Source organism: Diceros bicornis, chromosome 39, assembly GCF_020826845.1.
Source record: "Diceros bicornis minor isolate mBicDic1 chromosome 39, mDicBic1.mat.cur, whole genome shotgun sequence".
Taxonomy (NCBI): Eukaryota; Metazoa; Chordata; class Mammalia; order Perissodactyla; family Rhinocerotidae; genus Diceros; species Diceros bicornis.
Genome location: NC_080778.1, coordinates 19,849,426 through 19,873,427, shown reverse-complemented (window position 1 = coordinate 19,873,427; position 24,002 = coordinate 19,849,426). Strand labels below are relative to the sequence as shown.

The window sequence follows — 24,002 nt, the reverse complement described above, 5'->3', positions numbered from 1 at the left end:
TCAACCAATCTGGTTATGTTTATGTTCTTAAATATGAGTAGTTACCTTAATTTTGTTGTCTTAAATACTGTATACCTACTGGAAACATGTTTAATTCTCTAACACATGATATGATTTCCAAATGAGTTTCTGAAAACTATTATTTTAGTCATTATTCCTCTTCAGAACTCTCTTGAGTACCTTTTTAAATGTGGACAAAATGAAACAAAATAGGGGTAGTACTTTGACAGGAAATGTATTATTGTGGAGAAAGAAAAGAACAAGAAGGCAATACACAAAATTTCCTCTAGATTTTTAAAGAAAAAAATTTATATATGCATAAAATCTTATTAGTTCTGGTTCTGATTTGATCATCCAGATCAATAAGTCAATACAGATAATTGCATATTACATGTCTATCAATGTTTTTAGGTAAATACTTACTTTTAAAGCCTAACATACAGAAGAGGCTGATAAGTTCAAGTTGGGTGTGGAACTGCTTTATATGGAATTTGCTTTTTTTACAAAGAGTCAAAGTATCCTTTAAAAAAACGAAAAGCACAACTTCCCTTATGCTCTTAGCCCGCCACAATGACTAGGGGTAACATTAAAAAAAAAAAAAAAAACACAAGTAAAACCATTTTTCAAACTTCCACTTGTCCTTGCAAAGTGCCTTGGCTTAGAAGGGTATTGAGCAACTTTGTCTATTCTTCTTTTTTATTTATTTTTTGTGAGGAAGATCAGCCCTGAGTTAATATCTGCCAATCCTCCTCTTTTTTTGCTGAGGAAGACTGGCCCTGGGCTAACATCCACGCCCATCTTCCTCCACTTTATATGGGACGCCGCCACAGCATGGCTTGCCAAGCGGTGCGTCGGTGCATGCCCGGGATCTGAACCAGTGAACCCCAGGCCACCACAGCAGAGTGTGCACTTAACCGATTGTGGCACCGGCCAGCCCCAACTTTGCCTATTCTTAATCCAAAGACACTGCAAAGCAAAATCCAACTAACGAAGAGGGATTAAGACTAAAACTACTACGTAGAGTTCATTAAGTCCTGCAAAAGACTTTCATGACATTTCTAACTCCATGTCTATGTTCTCCCAAAATAGAAGCTATTCTTCGGGCGATAGAGTCCTTGTACTGACCTGGAACAATGATGCAGGGACCAACTGAGTGACTCAGAATTAAACTACACAATCATTTATTAATAGAACACACTCTTACTGGGTGACTCGGGCATCAGGTGCTGCACTGCCCGCTGAGGGTTCCAAGTTCAAAGAAACTTCCTCAGGAGCCTGCCGTCATGGAGCTTATACCTCAGTGGCCAAGGGAGACAAGTCAACCTAGAAGAGTGTGGGGAGTGCTGGGATCTACTGGAGTTGAAAACCAGGACTCCCACACCTCTACAGAATGAACATGCTTTTATTCAATTAATGAGTCAGATGTTATGACCAGATCAAAGAGCATTTCAGAAGCTAGCTAGCTAGAGACATTCTTGGGATAGATTAATGGGTGGATACAAAACTGGTTCATGTCCAACAGGGTCATAAACCTTTGAAGTTCTCTGTTCCACTTGGCAGAAATTATTTGCGTTTCTACTACACGAAAAGCTACAAGTTAACATGCAACTTCAGGACGTCTGAGATTTTTAATTAACAGCAAACAGTGAGATGACCCAACTACATTCCTCTAGTTAATCCTTGGGTGGCCTTTGCTTCTATGGGACACTTTCGCCTTATTTCTAAGCTTCAGGTATATTTTCTGAAGCTCAGGGGAGGGCGCTTTCATCAATTGGGGTCAAGATGGGATGGGACAAGCTGGCAACATTTGAGCTGAGATTTGGAAGGTAACTGGGGGAAAAACTAGACAAAGATGAGAAGTCAGGCCTTCCAGGAAAGGAAAAATATGTGACAACTTCACGTTCATTCCTGTGCTAGTCTATGTAATCCACCCACAGACTGGTAAATCACAAAACCACTGTGGGAAAAGGTGGCACACAGAGAAGTTTCTTGCCCTAGAATGCAGAACAAACTTGCCAACTTTTGATAGGCATGGATTAAGAAATAAACTCCCAGGGTGGCATCGTCCAGAAGCTGGGAAAGGATCAGAATGCCTCCACAAGGCCTAGGGCATGCCCCATTTGGGGCCATGAGCTTAGCGGAAGACTGAGAAAGAGAAAGAGGAAAAAAAATCTGTAAATCGTCTGTTTACTACCCACATGTGCTGCTTGTCTGAATGAGTTTGTGGTCTCTCACTCTATTTAGAATTCTGTACATCTGGGTGTATTTTTTCTAGTGTTTCCTATCATATCAGTGACAGAATTGCCAACACAGAGGTATCCATAAATTATACTGCAGTCTAGTAGTGTCTCGTGTCTGGAAAGCTTGGAACAAAAGACTCCAATGCAAATGTGAGCTGCTTAATTCAGCGAGTATTTGTGATATTACCCAGGTGCCAATGACATCTTTCTGACCAGCTCAGAGGCACCAGGGACCAACCAAACATACATTTTTAATGTGCTCAGCTGTGACAGCATAGACTCACAGAAGACCTTAAGGCCTTAAAGTCATCCTCTTGGAAACCGCTGCACTTCTAGGGACCCAAAAGAAATGGTTTAATTAATCTTCTTTTTCAGGATAGCTTTTTTTGATATAAATTATGTACACTGAAAACCTGCCAATTATAGCAAATTAAAGGACTTGGCAAGTGTGTTCCTTGGAGGCAGATGGTAAATAATATCCAGATTCTGACTTGAAACAGGACCAGAGATTAGCTAGTGCTGAATGCAAAAGTGATCCAGATATGAGAAATAAATGGGTTTCTTGTGATTTCAAGAGGAGGGTTTGGGTTAGGATAGCTTTAGTGATATGATTACAATGGGGGACTCATTATCATTATGCACAGTTCCGGGAGACGAGCCTGTTCTTAGAGTCTCTCCCTGTGGTTCTTTGATGAACAATTATTTATTGTGTTAGCATCTTTGGGATGGCATCCACATGCCTCAGTTTCCTCATCCGTGCAATGAGCATACAACAGGTTGGTGAGAGTTTTGAATGACATCACCATATAATGTATTTAGCACAGTACTTGGCAGACAATAAGTTCTCAAAAATTTTAGCTGTTTTTGTTAGTGTCATTATAATATGACTACCAAAATAAATAACAACTCTCACACACCCCACCCAAAGGTGATGGTATTAGGAAGTGGGGCATTTGAGATAAGAGGTTTTAGGAAGTAGACCTCTCACGAATGGGATTAGTGCCTTTATACAAGGGACGCCACAGAGCTCTCTAGGTACTTCCACTATGTGAGGTCACAGCAAAAAGATGGTCTTCTGTGAGGAAACAGGCTCTATCAGACACTGAATCTGCTGGCACCCTGATCTTGGACTTCCAGCCTCCAGAACCGTGAGAAATAAATTTCTGTTGTTTATAAGCCATCCAGTCTGTGGTATTCTGTTATAGTAGCCCAAAAGGGCTAAAATGGCTTATTTGCCTAATAACTAGATTTCTTTTTCATTAATTCACCACAGAAATCATTTAGAACAATTACTAGGCTCAGTTACAGACCCCACGCTTTGAAAAAAAAAAGCAGTGGAGGGCAGGATGAGAGAGGTGAGGAGACACCAATCAGATGACAAGCCTGAGAAAGCACCAGGTAGAATGGAGGTAAATCGACACAGCCATCAGGGCAAAGTTCTCAGCATCTGCTTGAACAGGGCTCCCCCAATCCCTGCAACGCTCAGAAAACACCCCCAATCTCAGCCAATCTGAGGCCTGGAATCTTCCTGGAGTCTTAAGTCACAATAGGACAAATTCAAGCGCATGTTCATGGTGTAATTCATGTTCTGCCTAGGTTGCTAAAATTAGGGCATGACTCAGTCACCATACACCATTACAGCTATTTTCAAGGCTGTAAGTGATGCGGTGTACAGGCAGTGATGCAAACGCTTACCCCAATTAGCTTCTGCAAACACTCTTCCTGCAACAGGGCTCCGTTTCCTAGGAGCCTTCGATCTAATTACAAGGCTTGATTCTCCCGCAGGGCCTGCCTAGCCGGATGATTTCATTTTACTTTTAGGCTAACCTTTGCCATCAGTGATGTCACTGGAGTCTTGCTTCTCTTGAGAGGCTCCTAAGAACGCACTAAAAGGTTAATTTGTTTGATATTTGGTTAAAGAGACTTCTCCACTGGAGTGTCCTTGTTTTGCTGTAGGCAGGTAACAGTACAAAGCAGGCAACTTCAGAAGAAGGCACTTTGCACCCAGCCAGCACCAACATGGCTTTATGCACTGACTGCCCAGGAGCCACTCAGATGGAAAATCACTGCTGAGAAAGAAGTCAGTGGATCCTTTCTACAATTCAGATTATTCACTTAAGGAAACTTTGCATATTTCCTGGTGTTTTTCCTCTCAAAAACAGAAGCCACAAATCTCAGTAGAAAATGTAACTGGTTATGCAATAGGAAAAACTTGTGTTCAACCATCTTAAATATTAGAAAAATGAAGGAAAAAGCACAAATAACTTACAGGTAACAATTCCATCATTATTATGCCCAAACTTGAAGTGTATTTACTACCTTTGGAGAGCCTCCCCACTCCTCCCTGTCCTGCCCCTAATGAGCGTGGCCCTTGTATACCCAGCCTGTGACCTTCAGCAGTGCTCATCCTTCCTCCAGGAGCCAACGCTGACCAGGAGGGTGCAAACCAAGCCAAGGTCACCAGGTGAGAAACTAAAAAATCATGACAACTTAACATTTCTTATGAGCTACACAAACGAAAAATAACTGATTCTACTAGTTTTCTTCATTTGCTAATATCATTCAAAATAAAGATTCTGACCTTAACTTTGTTTATCTTTTCTTCTTAAATCAACCTTTAGTATTCCTCTTATATTTTGGGGCTTCCCACAATACCTCCCTCTGCTTTTCAATGACATGGTCTAAGTCATTATTTTTGTTTAATTAAATAAAACCTCATCTCATCTCTATCTACAACATTTCAATGTCTATTATATCACAGAATAATGGAAAAACCTCCACAACATAATGAGCGAGTTTGAAGCATGATATGAAATCAGCATATGAAAGCAGCAAATGAAAAAGTGTAAGACTTCTAAAACAAGGAATACAGGGTCCATGATCAAATTTGGCGAAACAATAAACCATATGGACAGAGTGCAAAGAGACTTACACAACACACTCTGAATATGAGACTGTAGCTCACGTTAAAATCAGAAAGCTGTAACATAGGATAAGTAAAGAAGAAAAATCACTTTATTCAATAGGTAATAAACATGCAACTGGTCTAAGTGGTATTTTGGGCTGAAATTTTAAAAATAAATACACCTTTAGATAAGTTTGCAAATAAAGAAGTAAAAGTTGATTGTTGAACGTTTGTGCAAAGACGGCAGACGGCAGAGTGAAGCCAGATCACGTCATTTCCATTTTATGTTCTGCCTTCCCAAATGAACAAACTTTAAAAAAAAGAATTAAAAAAATAAATCATCAGCAGCAATCAAAAAGGAAAGATGTACAATTGGAAGTAATAAAAATTAATAAGAAACTAAAATGAAGCAACAGAAGATTCTAGAATGTATGAAGCCATGTGAGTAACTTAATTGGCTTCTAAACCTTCATTAATATTCTAGAAACAACAATGTTCAGTCAATAACATACTGGTGATATTCAACAACACTGATAAACTTTGGAAAAGCAAATTGAGATTGTACCTTTGAGTTTTTCTTTTTCTCACTGACAGGTAGTGGTAATAGTTCCTGGGAGGGGTTGTGAAAAGGAGGAAATGTGAAAAATGGGGATAGTTAAGTTTACAGGTGTTCACAATGAATAGAAGATAATCTGAATAGAAATGAGATGAAAATCTTGCTGTTTAGAGCAGACCATGGTTTAAGATATTCAACACAACCTCAACTTTGCTCATTGTCATTTCCCATGCTCTCAGATTGTAGCTCCCAGGAAAAAGAACCAAAACAGAGATCAACCGTGGTGAGAAAGGAGTAAAAGAAAATTTATTTGCGTTTTATCTGCAAAATCAGCAAATCAGATAATCTACACCAAATAGTCCACATCAAGTATAAACAAGATTAAAAGAACCTGTGTAAGCCCAGCCCCGTGGCCAAGTGGTTCAAGTTCCACACACTCCGCCTCGGTGGCCTGGCTTCGAGGGTTCGGATCCCAGGCTCGTACCTACTTCACTCACCAGCCAGGCTGTGGAGGTGTTCCACATACAAAAAAATAGAGGAGAATTGGCATGGATGTTAGCTCAGGGCTAATCTTCCTCAGCAAAAAAAGCACCTGTATGCCAACAATTCAAAGACATTACAGGAGAAAAAAATCCATCAATAAGTAATAAGTAATAAGCAGGGGGAAAAAACATGCAAGAGTCAAGAAAAAATTGTGTATGAAGGGAAGCATAGCACAGTAAAGAAAAAAAAAATTCTCCAGAAATGCTTTGTTGCTATAGAAAAATGTAATAAGATGATTTGGATTCAAAAAATAAAATGGAAAAACACAAAAAGAAAGAATCCAGTATTAAGAAAAATTGATGTCCAAAGCAACAATATTATGGAACATGTTAATAAATTTTAAACAAGAAGAAATAGAATAGACAGGGCCAAAAGTAAAATTCTTACCCTAAATTGAGAGATTTTTTAAATAATCAAAACAAATATAGAAAATGCAGAAAAAGATATCAAAAGATGGAGAGAGGAAGAAAGGAAGGAAACAAGGAAGGAAGGAAGGAAAGAAGGAAGGAAGGAAGGAAATGAAAGGAAGAAAGACAATGTTCAAGACAGATAAAGATGAGCCCACTTAAGTAACCAGCTCCTTAAAGAACAAAGCCCAACCATAAAACCAAAAACATATTAAAGGATATGAAACAAGAAAATTTCCATAAAATAATGGGGAAAAATAACTAAAGATAAAGAAAATACACTCTAATCCAGGCGAAATTAATTCAGAACACTCAAAGCCAAAACATATCCTGGTTTACTATTGAATATCATAAGGTAAAGAAAGACTTCTCCAGTCTACCTCCAGATAGCCCAAGTCACACACCAGGAGATAAAACCATGATGCCTTGAAACATACACAGCAACATTTAAGGCTAAAAGATTAGAAGGAAAGTCTACAAAGTTCTGAAGAGAGAGAAAATGTGTCACATGAATTGTGTATCCAGCCAAGGTTCCAGTACAAAGGTAATAAAAAGGGTTTCAGAATCAGACAAGGACTCAGACAATGCGTTATCTGAATGACTGATGTTTAGAAGCCACAATAAGCCATTGGGATCCACTATACTTTCGTCATTTTTAGGTGGGAGAGTATTTTAAGAGATTGAGATTGAGTTGAGTTTGAGTACCTGAGAGAAGTTGGTTGTAATAATGAAGGATGGATTAAATGAAGCCACTTTAAGCTGGTGACAGTACAAATGGAAGACACATTTATGTGTGTAACTACAAAGTTTGCAAACAATAGTAGCTAAACTGGTATTTTCTTGCATGCACACATCTCAGCTTCACACAAGATTTAGCTATCCCAGCATGTTAAATAACACTTCATATTTGTATACATTCTATTCTCATTTTTGTCACTGTCTAAAGCTTGTTTTGTTTGCTAAAAGTATTTGCAAGTCAAATCATAACACTTTTTCCTTCCAGAAATTTAAAAATTTATGCAACTTTTAGAATTGGTAATGTAATTTATACAAAATAATTGGTATATCCGTTATAACTTGTGAAAATTGATAAAAACTTTGAGTATTATTCCATTTCTATTCATGCTTCGAGGTTTAAAATGCCATACTTTAGAAGGAAATTCTGGTAACTTTATTGCCTTATTATTGTATTTCTGATGTAATGCCGTACTAACCAGGCCCCTGAGGAATTAGCCTAGTGTCTGTAGGGTAAATAGGTACATGAGTCTCTGTAGAAAAATTCACTTTTATAAGAGTCTATGGATTCAGTGCTTACATACCGATAGATGTGCTGACTAATACATTCAGGATCCTTACATAACCTAATTTCAACCACAGCTGCCTTTATGTAGTAAGGTTATTTTAGCCCTTGATCCTAGAATGCAGAAGTCAGCCTTCTTATTAATTTCTATGAGAAATTTACTCATACAAAAGAATTAGAGCATTGTAGACTTCAGTGAAGATTTGGATGATCATGAGATGAGAGATGTCATCTTGCAACACTAAGCTTTCCCTTCCCTTGCTTTCCTTTCTGACACTCTCTTCTTTCTTGGTCCAGGACCAGGCCTGTCTTCTTAAGATGGATCTGGAGACCAACGTCTCTCTTTGTCCCAAATTTGGCAGAGATATAAGGCAGAAATATGGGTAGGTATGCCTCATCCACAGACTCAAATAGTCCCTCAGTTGCGTCATATCATGGTCTGGCTTGGGGAAAATGACAGAAAGCCTAGTATGGCTAAATATTTATGCCATCCTCAATCCAGCTTTGATGATAGTAAACTTAATAATTTATCTGTCTGACTCCTTTGTCTACTTTCAAAAATTACTTCCTAAAACACAGGAAAGATATATACGATTATCACTCCACGAAACATCAACAATCCCTAACTCTGTTATGCCAATTAAGTTTAAGAAAAGAAAAAAAAAGTGACACAAAAAATTTACCTAAATGATTTTCACATTGGCATAATAAGAGGTGCGTGAAGTTGGCCAAAATTTCTTTTCCCTCTCTCCTTCCGTCCTTCCTTTCTTTCTTTCTTTTTTATTTTTAGTGAAGAAGGTTAGCCCTGAGCTAACATCCATTGCCAATCCTCCTCTTTTTGCTGAGGGATAGTGGCCCTGAGCTAACATCTGTGCCCATCTTCCTCTATTTTGTATGTAGGACACCTGCCACAGCATGGTTTGATAAGCAGTGCATATGTCCGTGCCCGGGATCCGAACCTGCGAACCCTGGGCCACCAAAGTGGAGCGCACGAAATTAACCAGTACGCCACCAGGCCGCCCTATCTTTTTTCCTTCTTTCTTTTAATTCTTGGATTACACAGGGATGCGTAGGTTAAATAGAGCCTAGTCCTATTATCTGCACAGACAGTGCCTCGGCCACTCTAACCAAGCAGAGACTGTCCTAGGATACCTCCGTGGTAGCTGTCCTGGGGCAGCCATGCATCAGCCTGGTATAAGGAGCAAAAGTCTTCCCTTGAAAACTAGCCTGCTTCTCACTTACAGTTGCTCAGACAAATATCAGGCCATACATATATTAAGAGCTATATTTTCTCTCATTCATATCCCCAGTTAAGATTCTATTAACATTCATTAGCTTGTGTGTTCTGTGATAAGAGACTTCTCAAGTATGTGATTTGTTTTATCTAACTGACCAGTGAGCTCACTGAGGACAGACATAAGTGATTACTTCTCCTTTTCTTTGAGTTCTTGCCTTACTTACCCACTCTTCACATTATATTCTGACTACAACTGTTCCTCCATAACAAGTGCCTTGGGATTGATAAACCACGTGCTAAATGGTGGGATTAGCCCCTCTTGAGCTTATATTCTAAAACAGAAGATACTAATGCAGACACTGACATTTAAAAAAAAGGCAAAAGGATATATGCTGAAAATAATTTTCAGGAAGCTCAAAGCTAAGTTTGATGCTCAGTTTCAGGAGCGATCTTTTGCCTATAAATTCTGGTATAGCTATCTTGACCTGGCATAGCCCGTAATCACATTCATCTGCCCTGGCTTGAATAGTTTTAACCTATCTGTGTCTTTTAGTCTAAGCTGCCTCAAATATTTTTGGAGGAAAGAGGGATTATAAATAACAGCTGTATTTTATCTGCAGCAGAATCTACTAAGAGTTAAAATATAAGAACTGCATTATTCACATGTAATGAATAAGATACAGCATACACACAGAAAAATAAAGAATGAATGAAGATGAAAGGTAGTTTTGTAGCTCAAATCTATTTTGGGGAAACAGAGATGAACAGCTTGATCATCTGAACTTAGAAAGGGCAGAACATCAAGGTTATCATTTTAGCTGCTCATGAAAATGATTGCACAATCTTTAGCAAGTGGCCCAGAGAAGGATCTGTGTTCAATGACTCATCCAAGAGGTGGCCCTTCCATTAGCTCCCCAACTATAAAACAGACATTCATTTAATTCTGACTCACATTGTTAAATGCCACACACTGAATCACCAATCCTACTGCACAAAGCACCTGGATCAAATGTCTCTAGGAAATACTTATCCAGGCTGAAAATCTCCACTTAGGCCTGGAGACAGTGGAAACTGTGGTTACAGCTAGTTGCCTTGGAAGTCACATGTGAGTTTATGTTCACTGGCTCTCTGGATGCAAGATAAAGCCCAAATAGTCAATAGGTTTTATTTCTGTAGTGTGTTTTATGATCCCACTTATGCCTTTATTGTGTGCAATAAAAATTCTCATTGACAACCCTATTTCTAATAATTTATGCTTCAAAAAATATTTCTTATGCTGGATGTTGCTTTCCAACTTATGTTGTTTTCCAAAGGGACATTCCAAATATGGGGGAAAAAATGCTACAAGGGCCTGCAAATGAAATGCTTTCTCTAAATGTCCAGATGTTCATTTCAATGTGAGCGTCATATAAATCTAAGCTGATGAGAACGGTAATGGCCTAGCTCAGTCTGTCTGAGTTGGTGAACTCTGAAACAAGAAAAATAAGAAACGCACTTTTTTGGAGGTTATGAGTTTTAACAACTGAAGGAAAGAAAATGCTTTTTACATTTTATTGTTTTGATTTTGTGGACAATAAAGTTGGCTTCCCACAACGGTCTTCTTACTATGTAGCAGACAGATATCACCTCTGTTTCAAAATGAGATCCAGAAGTTTCCTCTGTAACGAGGCTATGTTTGTAAAAAGACAAATAAAAACCCAAAGTAATCCCAAAACAAATCCTAAAGTGTGATCATACTTCCTATTGTTTTTCCTTCTGAAGACTTAATAGATATGCTATTCTTTCATTATTTCTCACACATCTCAAGTGTGGGCAGCTGTGATCATCTTCAGTTCTTCTACCTCCAAGAATTTATATACAATGATACAAATGCCATATAACATAGCTTCATCCTTCTGTTTGATGTCCTTTGAGGGATTGGAAGAAGGCTTCAAACAAGGCCCAGTGTCTGGACCCCACAGCATCCCTGTGCTGTGTTATCCATGAAGCCATTTCCTCAGCTTAACAAATATGGTCAGGAATCTTCAGAACTGGGTTCCAGAAGGGGCAAGTGCCCTTGATGCTACATAATGCAGTGAAGTTTTCACTCTGGGGATAGAGACACAGAGCAGTATCCACCTGCCCATTGCTCCAGTGAGGCAACCTTGAAAAACTACAGGTGTGGTTACAGCAACCTGAGTTCCTGGGCCGTCTGAACTGCGTGTTGTCAACAGAGGTCTGGTGTTGCATTGCTGATGCTTCACCAGGCCTTCTCCCAAAATATAGCATTTCCTGTAGATATGCTTGAGTGAGGAGGCTCTTAACCTTGCACATGTATCTGCTGAAATCATCTCCATAGTAACAGTCAGAGTGAACACCTACTCTGACTTACCAAGCCCTGGAGCTGCGATGCTAACGTCATACTCTAAGAGAAGAGTATTTTCAGGGGTCCTACCCATATTAGTCCATTCAGGTTGTAAGAAGATACCACAGACTGGGTGGCTTACTGCAACAGAAATTTATTTCTCACAGGTCTAGAGGCTGGAAGTCTGAGACCAGGGTGCCAGCATGGTTGGGTGAGGGCTCTCTTCTGGGTCTCAGACTTCTCATTGTACCCTCACACGGTGGAAAGGGCTAGAGAGCTCTGTGGGGCCTCTTTTATAAGGACACTAATGTCATTCATGAGGGTTCTGCATTCATGACCCATTCACCTCCCAAAGGCCCCACCTCTTAATACCATCCCATTAGGGGTTAGGATTTCAACACACGAATTCTGGGGGCACACAAACGTTCAGACCATAGCACTATCTTACATATTGTTAACAGCAAAACTCATTAGTTCCTACTAATGTAGGAAACACTAAACTCAACCATCATTTTCAGTACAATACGAATATCAACACATCTCTAAGAAAAACCCTGATTAACCCTATCTGCTTGTAACACGCATTTGCCGTGTTTGTACCCTTGGCCGTGTCCAACTCAGTATTCTACAAACATGCTCTTGAGGCTTTCCATTCATACTTCCTCTCCCCTACCCCACTAATACATATAAACTCCCCCAAATCCAAGGACTGGTCGAGAATCTATTCTTTTAAAATCTTTCTACAGCTCTTAACATAGTGCCCTGCATACTTTACAATGTTGGCAACAAACAGCTAAGTCAATAGAACTGAAAACAAAAGAAGAATCTTTTTGCATGGAAGAACGGTTAGTAACTTTCTTAGCAAGAAGAAAGCAGCAAGTTAAGTATTTATAATAGTAAGATTATTTACCATAAAGTGCATTTATTGTTTTACTGTAACTTGATTTCATTCAAGGAGTTAACCAATTAAAAAGGATGTTCATGGTTTCGTATGCTGCCAAATTAGCACAGTCATTTAAAACTTTAAATAAGAAGAACTTGAAATATTTCCTGCAACCACTGAAATACCTTTGAAGGATGGAGTGAGTAATTTATCTTGTGGCATTAAAATTAAGTATGTGGTTATAATCTGGCGCAGTGACATTTCCCCACATTAGTCTCTAAGTCTTTGGGATAATTTCAAAGGGGACTATCCAGAAAGAAGGAGGTTGACTGGAACCTCACGAAGTCCTCTGAAGCCCAATGATTATGTGACTCATAAATGCAGCACGAAGGTTGTGGTCTTGGCATTTTTTCCCCGCAGCTCTGCAGCACATCTTGTAACTCGAGTCTCCTCTCACAGATCTACAGCCCAATGCTCTTAACTCAAGCACCGTTTGGTCTGCAGAGACTGGCTCGCTCTGAGAGCACCAGGACTTCTCTCTGCCTGAGTGAGCATCTTCAGCAACCCTTCCCCTGCCCCCACCCCACCCCGGCCTTGATTCAGTTAAAGATTTGAACAACTTTGGCATTTTCATTTTAACACCTTCCTCTACATGTCCAATGCATGATATTTTATTTTAAGTGTTTTTAAATCTCCAAATCTACTCATTTTTCACAAACTCATCTCATTAGCACTTTCTCCTGGCAACTCTCCATATATATATGTACTACTTAAGCAAAAGGCGCCATTACTCATTTGCACATTTTTTCATGGAGTGATAAAACCTGTCCCCAAATACTCAGATTTACTCACAAAACTGGTGGTCATCTTTATCTTCCCACATTAATAATAGCTTTGTATTTTCAAGATAACATTTTGTTTACTCTACAGAACACTGCTGGAGTACTTGTAATCTCATCACCGTGTATAAGGTAAAACTACTCCATGTGCTTCTAGAAACTTCCTGGAGAAAGGATTTTGTCTCTGCTCCCTGAGCTGACTGAGTTGATATCTTCCCTGGTCTAGAGATCCGTGCACATAACTCCAAGGGCAAAGCTGGGTCTACTTGCAATCTGGCTCTATAAATATTTAATAAAGAGTTTGAGAGGAGGCTGACTAGAGATCCATCTGTTAAACTGCCGGAGACACACCAGACACCGCGAATTAACTACAGAATAGGTCCATTATATTGTCAGGGTTCTACAGAGGGCCAAAGACAGGCAGCTGATCCCACATTCTGAGTAGACCAACAGTGCAATAGGAATGAAACAGCCAAAAGTAGATGAATATAAATCCTGCCACCAAATGAAGCTAATTCCTGGTGAAAATCAGTTCGCAATGCTCTGACCATTTTAAAACAACACAACTAACTCTGATGTATGTACAAAAGCTCTTCTCCAAGCTAAGCCAGAGTTCTCAAGGTCTGATTTCACTTGCCAGTAGCTCCCGAGTATTGTCATTCCTCAATAATGAAAATCAAGCCAGGAGACATGCAACAAATATAAGCTAGATGTATTTGTTCTTTGACATTCATTCAACCCTCAACACTTTGTAAAGTTAATAAATATAATTTTAAAAACCAAACACCCGAACAACCACAAATCAGACTGCCATGGTGCTTTCTGTCACACTATGAGAGATGCTGCTTGTGTTTTGTAGAAGGAAGCCCGTCAGGGTTTCTAATAAATCATTGATAGTTCATAAAAGGTTATGACAACCTCCTTTAGAGCAAATAGGCCTATACTAATATGGTAGGTGACGAACAGACTACACTGAAGCCAAGTTGTCTCTCTTTTAAGCTTTTATCCTCTTTTCCTTTCCAGGGGCAGTTTAAAATGGAAATAAATGGGCTCAAATAGAGAAAAATGCAAGTTTTTGTACACTCACCGATTTTCCCTTCTTTTTTTCCCCCTGCACCCTCACTTCTCTTTCTGCCCCAACACTCAAATGTTGAGAATGAAAAGTGCTTCAGCAAGAGGCAGCCACAGGTTCCCAGTTCTGATCAAAAGCGCTTGACGCTGAGAAAATAAGGGAGTGATTTAGAGCTTTCGATTGCATTCAGATCCCATGACAGGAAGGAGAGATTGGCACCTTTCTTTCCACCCCACCCCCAACTTCACTCCTGTGGGCACACTCACACATACACATACATAGCAAATGAGCACACACATACACAAACTCACACTGACATGAACACACAACACCCCCTACAGTGTTTCAGGTAAAAGATAAGATAACTATTTATCTCCAACATATGGTGTGTGTATATAGATATAGAGATATATATATATATCTATATACACACACACATATATATAAAACCACATTTCAAGTGAGTAAATATATGTTCCCAGAGCACTATTTCTTTGCTAAGCCTAACCACAGCACCATCAGTAAACAATCTATTAGCGTTTTGTACGATTCATGCCATTTTATGATGGGAAATGAAGACAATGGGAAAATGAAGGAGTTGCAATCCCCCAATAAATTTTTTTCTATGTGGCTACTGAAATATATTGTACATTTAAACGTGCCTATTTTAAGAATAAATGTTCTATATTATAGATGGAAACAGAGTCCCACAGTTAAAGAATGATTACAGCTTCATTTCAGTTATGATTCCGAAGGAAAACAACAAACCTCTTTTCAATTTAGGACTTGAGAAAGCAAAGGTACAGACAGGTACAGGTCACACCGTCAGAAGGAATATCTGATTCTAAAACACAGGCTTGTTTACAGGGCATGAGAGCATTAAAAGAGAAGGACAACTTTAACAGAATATAACTTGAAAGCTCTTTGCCATTGTTCATAAAGAATAATTCAAATAATGATGCTATTATTAAAATTTTCCAAATCCAAGTTCTACTGATGCCCAGGTTTGGGAAGGAAGGAAGTTCATTAATGTATCTCTCTAATCTGTAAGATCATTCTACAAAGTGATTATAACACATGTGATGTGTATAATGTGTAAGGAAGTAGTAACACAAAGCGGTTGTTTTATGTCACTAGACTCGCCTTTGTCCTTTGCACTGGGAAATGGGTTTCCTGGGAAAAAGAGATCAAGCCCTTGAATTTCTCTTCCTAATCAAAAGGAGAAAACTTAACCATCTTTCCTTAGGCATCAGATTTCTGAGTATAAGAAGTCACAAGCTGAATGGCCACCCACACCACTTAAAAATGTCCCCTCTGGAAGAACAACCAGGAAAGCAGTGCCACCTCTCCATGCGTGGTGGCCATGCACTTTTACACACGTCTGGTGTGGGCCCTGCCATCAGCTCTATGTTACCTTCTCACCAGGGCCTCCTGCCTGGAGGGTTAAGATCACAGAGTTATAATGTATTAGAGCTGAAAGGGGTGCAGACGTCAGTTAGTCCAACGTTCTCACCTCAGAGATGGGGAAATGAGATCTGTGCATTAAATGACATACCTAGCACAGGAAATTTTTGTCAAAGTCTAGACTGAAACACGTGTTTTCTGACATCCAGGTCTCTGGAATCTTGCACAGTGCTCGGATCAGCAGCACAGGGAACTTATTAGAAATGCAGAATCTCAGGATTTGCCCCAGACCTACTGTATTAGTCAGGGTTCTTCAAAGAAACAGAATCAATAAGATATGTGTATATGTCTGTGTATATAAAGAGATTTATTTTAAGGAATTGGCTCATGCAATTGTGGGAACCAGCAAACCTGAAATTCATAGGAAGGGTGGGTGGGCTGGAGACTCAGGCAGGATTTCCATGTTCCAGATTTGAGGCAGAATTCTTTCTTCTCTGGGAAACATTTTTTTGCTCCTAAGGCTTTCAACTGACTGGATGAGGTTCATGCCATTATCAATGGGAAACTCATTTACTTAAAGTCAACTAAGTGTAGATTTTAATCACATCTATAAAATACTTTCACAGCAACATCTAGACTAATGTTTAACTAAACCACTGAGCACCGTAGCTTAGCCAAGTTGGCACATAAAATTTATCCATCACCCTTCCTGAACTAGAATCTGCACTTTTACATGATCCCTGGGTGATTCCTATGCATATTAAAGTTTGAGAAGCTCTGCTATAACTATGTATAAGTTTTTGGGATATTGTAGCCCCACTTCTGTAACAGAAAGACCCAATGTGATAGTGCATTAAGTAAGTTACAAGTATATTTCTCACTCATAAAAAGTTTGAGCATTGCAGTCTAGGACGAGGAAAGAGATTTGATAGCCGAGAACCAAGGCCTCTTCTAACTTGTTGCTCTGCCAGCTTCAACATATGATTTCCATGTCATGGTCCAAGATAACTGTTTCAGCTCTGGACATCAAGCCTTTGTTCTCATTAGAAGAAAGAGAGAAAAGGGCAATGGCGGGAATGCTCTTTTCCTTTAAGGACATGACTCAGAAGTTACAATCACCATTTATGCTCAAATCCCATAATACAGAACTTGGCTGTGTGGCTACATCTAGCTACAATGAAGGCTGGAGGACATAGTCCTTCTACAAGGGAAGCTGGAGGATATAGTTCTTTTATAGGGTTGTCAATGATTCAAAAAAAATTTAGTAAGATTCAGAATTTTGTAACTAAAGAAAGAAGGGGAGGCTGGTTGCCCTAGGACAGCTAACCATGTCTGTCGCCTATTTCTCTGCACCAGGCTCCCTGCAAGATCTTCTGAGGCTGCAGATGAGGAGGTGGGGGAAGCAGCAGAAGAAAGGGAACATCTTTCCTGCTTTCTTCCACAGTAGGGAGAATTGAACCTTGTGTATCACTTGATGATGAGGAAACGAAGATTGATGGCATCAATTGTGTGGAAGTTAATTACAAAATGGAGTCACATACGTCAGGGGCACCGAAAATGGAGCAAGGGGGCCATTAGAGAAGTGGGGCCTATGCACACCTCTACTCAGGTGCAATATAAACTTTTGAACTGTGCTTCACTGTTGTCATCTTGACCTTCTTCCAAGAAATATGCTTATTCCTGTAGATAAGAACTTTCTCTCTTAGAGACGGCCTTAGCAACCAATCACGTATAGCCAAGAAGCGACGGTTGTTGCCAGCACCAATCACAAATCTTGTAAGACCACCTGTGTAACTTTGCTGGAATTTATCTCTTTTTCCCTTCATAAACCCTTGTCTGGTTTGCTCTCCTCGGAGCACATTCGAGTTTCTACTCGAATCTGTGTCTCCCGAACTGTAATTCCCAAGACCCCAAATAAACATTTTTGATTCTCTTAACAGTTTATGCCTCTTATTCGTTGACAAATGGCTGCTTCCTCAACATGGAGACGCTCTTGGCCAATAACCCCAGGATGTAAGTTTCCCTGAGGAAGAAGGGGAATTCTACACTCTGGCCCTTTTTATGTTTCACCACTTCCATCCCCTCCCTGCCACACAAGGATGACTCACTCCTCCCTGTTCCCAAAGCCAAGAAAGAGCATAAAAGAGGAAATAACTTCAGTCAAAGCTTCTTCTCTGCTTGTTCAATCCTAGTAATTCTCACATCCCACAGCTGGGGATCGAAGCACGTAGAGCCACTTTCAACGTTCATGCTGACCACAAAACTCCTTGTTATTTCCTTTCCTGCCGCCAAAGGCTGTGTCTTCGGGGGTAACTGAGAAATATACAGAGGTATGCCTAGGGATGGTTTTATATGGAGTGATGTTTGCATAAGTATGTTTTAATTTAATTGATGACAGCGGCTTTACACAAAATATTACTCAATAGCAGAACCAAAAAAAATCTGTAAAAATATATCAACTTCTCTGTATGACTACCTCCCACAATCACCAACATACATACACAAAGTCCCTTCAGAGACCAACAAGGCATATTGAACAGAATTTGCTGTAACCAAGGTAACAAAACATTGTTTCTCTGTTTCAACTTTTAAGGCAAAAATAATCATTGTTATACTGAATGTTTCTTTGTAATAGTGTTTATTGCTAGGATGTTTGCTGTCATTTTCAAGGTCTAGGTTATATCAAGCTGTTTGTTTTCTTCTAGACACTAGCTATAATTTTTAACAGGTAATTAGAAGCACCTGGATTATAGGTCAAAGCCTTTTTTGAGCTACAAATAAGAATATAGCTGTGACAGGATTCTACTTACTTTTATGTTTCTATGAAAAATTATTTATTAATATAACTGAATATCAGTTAACTAATGCCTATATATTAATACACAGTCCACATGCATGCATGCATACATAAAGAATGAAATATACAATATAAGACACTATAAATAATTTTCATGTCTATCATTTTATATCAAACCATTTGATGCCTTTCTCACCAACCATGACTCATTAATAAATATCTGCCATCTAGTTCTATGATGAAATAGAGTAAGACAATATATCCAGAATCTTATGAACCCTTGTAAGAGGACCATGCCTCCCAAGTACATATACACACACCTTTCTTAATGTACGTACTCTTTCAAAGTGTTCACTTATATGACGTTTCACTGAGATGCTCAATGTTGCTCTACAAACAAAACTTTTTTGATGTGCATGAGAGCAGAGCTCAGAAGCATTCTGGAGTTCTGTGACATTGTGTTCTCCCACTAAACTTAACCTTATAGTGTCAGTGTGATATGAATTTCTGGTGGACATGCTCTTATGGCGCTCATTCCTGCACGAATTCCACATTAGGTTTTAAAAATATCACTGTTACTTTGTGCAAACTTGACTCAGAAAGGCACTGTGTGTGTTAATATTTTGGGCTCCTGGTGAATGCTGATGGTGTGGCTATTACCAAGTTCCTGAGAACTTTTACCTTGTATGCGGGGTGTGAGTGTGTATGTGCGTGTGTGTGTAACCAGTATGGCTTACAAATTTTTTTCTTTTTTTGGTGAGGAAGATTGGCTCTGAGCTAACACCTGTTGCCAATCCTCCTCTTTTTGCTTGAAGAAGATTATCCCTGAGCTAACATCTGTGCCCATCTTCCTCTATTTTGTATGTGGATCGCTGCCACAGCATGCCTTGATGAGTAGTGTATGTCCACGCCTGGGATCTGAACTGGGCTGCTGAAGTGGAGCACACTGAACTTTAACCACTACACCACTGGGCTGGCCCCGAATAGTCCTTACAATTTATCACAACGTGTAATTACAAATGTTTATTGCTAATATCACTAATACAATGATTGAGTTTACACTTCCACTAATTTAGACAGTGGCCATTTTTACTTTGGAAATTAGTGATTGGTTATAAAAGTTTTGCCTACCAGCTAAAATTTGGAAAAAATGTATGCAAAAATAGCAAAGAGGTGCTAGATGGAATCCCAGGTCATTAAAAGTGCTTTTCTTCTGTGTTTCAAAAGAAATAAACATTTTCTTACAGTTTAATGAAGTTTAAGTTGTTATCTTAATGCTCCCAATTTCCTCTGGGAGTGTGTCTTACTCAATCTGCTTCTCTTATATTTTTTCTCATATTAGGGAGAAATTGCTGCTCTAAGGACTTCTATTCCCTGGGACCCTGTTCCCATATAACTTAGTTTGAAGAGAATAATTTCCACTCCCAGTCAGGAAATGAAAGCACAGGGCAGCATAATGAGCATGTGATTGTACTTTTCCAAGAGTACAGACTTATTAACTCTAAGAATTCACAAATTTACATTAGTTTTTCCCTACCTCATGATATTCACCCTGTAGCTCTTGAATTAGATTTTTTTATCCAACTTCACAGATGTCATTTTGGTTTCAGGCTTGGTTTCTATAAACTTAGCATAAGGGCTTCATTTACATTCTTAAGTGGGAATTTTCCTTCTTTTTTCCTTCTGAACTAATATTAAGAAAAGATTCAGTCACAAAAGTATGGTTTAATCTGTATTCTCAACTATTTAGAAGAAAACATTGATTAACAATATTAAAGACATCTCCCTAAAAATAACACTGTATGGAATACTGCTCAATGGTATCTCAAAAGTGTCATCTCGTCAAATGCATTCTAGTTTGGGCCATTGCTATAAGCAGTGGTTATTAATTTTCTCCTTGATGTTAAGGGAGAAGAAAAATCATGTTTTTATTTATAAAATCAAATTACGTCAAGTTCTGAGCTCCACCAGCCTGTATAGCGGAAAACTTGCCATGTTTGGGGGGCATATGCTTCTGTGTTAGAGTCTCTCCACTTTAAGCCATCATGGTCTAGGGCTGTGCTGGCAGCTCTGCCACTCACAGACCCTGCTCTCTCCAATAGCCATCTTGACCCTGGGACCACTGCCCAGCTCCAAAGCAGTGTCTCTTGGGGATTCATTCCCCAGGCCACTCCTCCATCCACATCATGGGCCCACCACCAAGCTGACATTGCTAGGGAGACATGAACTCGCTATTTCCCATGTATTCACCACGCTCTTCACTCCTCAGTAACAGGGAGCAACATTCTCTTACACGTTGGCCATGTTCTGCCCCTTCACCTCCTTCCAACAGAGCCTCATCATCTTTCAGGGCTGGAAAATTCAGTCTATGATCTCAAGGAGCCCAGGTTTTCCAAAAAAAATAACAATAATGGCAAAGCTCAATAATAGTATTTACTATATGTGGGCACCTCAAATGCATTGACTTGTTTAATAATCACAACATGAAGAAAGAGGTACTATTATTGTATCCATTTTATAAATGAGACTATTGAGGCACAGAGAGGTTAGATGACTTGTCATTAAGCCAGTAAGTGACAAACCTAGAATTCAAATCTAGGCATTCTGGCCCCAGAGTCTATGCTCCTAACCACTACATTATACTGTCCATATGAAAATCTGTTCATCTTTTCTTAAGTAAGATAAGTAATCTATGACCTCGGTCTCTAAAGGCTTGATTGTACAGAATGGTAACTGAGGTTGAGGGGAAATGAGATGTGAAGGAAAATACTTGCCATACTCCTTCATGAAATGCCTCCAGGAGAATGTAAAACACTGTTAAATTCTCAGTCAAGTTATCTTGCTACATATATGTAGCAAGGACTCAGATATACTCACATGATAACTGGGAGGTGCAGTAAAAATATATTTTTTATATTTTCATCTTTAAGTGTTCTAGTCTTCCACATGAGTTCCATCCACTAGATAATGAGATGGGAAAATTACCAATTACCAATATCCAATGTAGATATCAATTTAGTTGGCTTTAATAGTTTAAACCCTCTAGATGTGCCCAATCTATTGGGTTAATTACCCAAATTTTCTTATTTCTGAACTCTCTTTCTTTGACTCCTTTTTAAAATGGGGTCCACGTATGTGGCAAAGGGACTTACATGAGCTCAGGGTGTAGAGGACTTAGAGTCCCCTAGCTTTGCCTCATGTTTGCCATTCAGTAGCTGATGAGCTTTGAGGTGGTACTGATTCCATCTGCTGATGGAATCTGCAGCAAGAACCACTCATGGCATCATTTTCTCTCTCTTGGCTTGGTTATAGGCCAGGAGCATCTTCCTGGATACCATGGTCTCATGTGGAGTCTCTAAGCCTCTCTGAAACTTGGCCATATTTTCCATCATGTCCTTCGCCTAGGTGGGCCACCCTTAACCTCTATTCTGGTTGTCTTGCTGTGGCCATTTGGACTCTAGAGGAGGCCTACTGACTCTCAATTCAGTGGTCAGGCCATACAGAACAAAAGGAGATGAAATGGAAGTGCAAATTAGGCCCTCTCTTTCTCCTTTACTAAGCTGGTCTGCTCTCTTAACCCTGCTGGTTAAACCTCAGTGCTGGTGTGAAACCTCCTGTCCAGGGAGCTCTTCACAGGCATCAAACTGATGGTAGGGCAAGAGCTGCCACCCATGTGCTTGGAGCTGCTTCTCTTTATCACTAAACTAACCATGCAAGGGTAATCAGAAAAACATCTGATTGCTTTCCTCTCCTTCCTCTCTCATTGCTTCCTCCCCCTCAGCTCCACAATCCCCGGGATAAAATTCTTTATTCCTCGATATCATAGCCACCTTCCATGCAAGATAACAAGTTTTACTTACACAGCCTTTTTTTTTTCAGGTTATGTTTTTACCATTCAATTTTGTTGCTATGAAAATCTTACTTGCTAGGTAGATGATAAATGGATATTATAATAACTGTTCTTAGCTTTAATCCCCAACTCCCATTCCTCAAGAAGGCAGAAAATTAATGTTCCAGTTATTTATGGCTATGTAAAAACCACCCAGATACTTGGTGATTTAAAACAACAATCATCATTTATTTTGCTCACAAATTTACAATGTAGGAAAGGTTTGGCAGGAAGGACTCATCTCTGCTACAGACTGAGTTAACAGGGCAGCTCAGCTGGCCTAGAGGATGCACTTCGAAGATGGCTTACTCAAATGGCTGGCAAGGTGGCGCTCAGCTGAGGTTATTGGCCAGGTATCTTAGTGCCTTTCCATGAGGCCTCTCCCCAGTGCTGCTTCTCCCTCACAACACAGTAACAAGGAAGTGAAAAATGATGAGAGTTGCCAATATCTTGTCATAGGCCCTGAAATTAGCTGAGAGTCAATTTTGTTGTATTCTATAAATCAAAGTTTTCACAAAGCCTCCTAGATTCAAGGGACTTTGAGGGTGGGTGGGAAGGTAGAAGACAAACATGGACTTCACCTCTTGATAGATGAAGTACAAAGAATCTGTAGCCACTGGTAACCAACCATTCTGAGTCTAGTAATTTTCAGTTAAATTGAATCATTCCTAGGCTTTTGCAGTTAGTTACCATTTCAAGAAGTCAGGGGCCAGATCTTCTAGTGATGACAGAGTAAAGACGTCAGCAAACTCTCTCTGGAAAAAAAAAAGCTAAAAAACTGACAAAATTGTCAAAAGCAATCATCAAAGCTTTCTGGATACCAACCAAGGGAAAAAAACAAATTAAGAAGTGTTTGTTTATGAAAAGCTTCTGACCATCAGGTAAGAAGAGTGGGAATCTGTGGCATTCTTGTCTGAGGTTGCTCCATCTCTTCTCACAGCTCAGATGGTGGAATACCAGGGCAGAGCTGGCCATCAAAACAGGTAACTTCACTGCTGGCCGGGGCTAACTTGTTTTTGAGCAGAGCACAAAAACTCCATTCCCAGTTGCGCTGTTAGTAAAAATAGAAAACTTGGTAGAAAATGAACAGGCAAAGCACACAGCCATGCTAGCCTGAGTTGTGATTCCACTTGTGGAAGGCAGCAGATCAAGAGACTAGAAATTTAACAGGGAGATCCTAGAAATGAGAGAATGATAGATAGACTAGGTAATTTCTCCACATATTTCTGGCTAAGGTGACATATACATGCAGAGGAGACCCAACAAGGCCCAGTTATACCACATACCCCTGGCTAACCTAGAGACTGTGTGAACACACAGTAATCACCTGAGAGAGCTCACAATCTGCACACAACCATGGCTGACAGAGGCTGTGCTCTTATGCAAGAAAGAAGTAAGAGGGCCTAGTGAAAAGAAAAGCTGGAACAAATTAGAAAAATGCCTGAATTTTGAATGCACTCACCACCTCACACAAAAATTCATCAATAAAGAGTGGAAGCTTTTTTAAGTACAAGCAATTAAAAACAAAACAAAACAAAATCAGTAACAACAACCCTCAAGGGGAAGATCAGAATTCAGAATTTCTT

General features: G+C 39.5%; 1 long non-coding RNA gene across 2 annotated transcripts in view; it reads right to left on the bottom strand.

Annotated features, from left to right (window-relative positions):
- Positions 1 to 24,002, bottom strand: part of LOC131399714 (uncharacterized) — a 180,125-nt gene that overhangs the window by 122,622 nt on the left and 33,501 nt on the right. The window contains exon 2 of one of the 2 annotated variants that reach the window (XR_009217206.1): positions 14,342 to 14,472. The exons of the other annotated variant lie outside the window; for it this stretch is intronic. This is a non-coding gene — a long non-coding RNA (uncharacterized LOC131399714). The remainder of the gene's footprint in view (positions 1 to 14,341; positions 14,473 to 24,002) is intronic. 2 annotated transcript variants of the gene reach the window in all.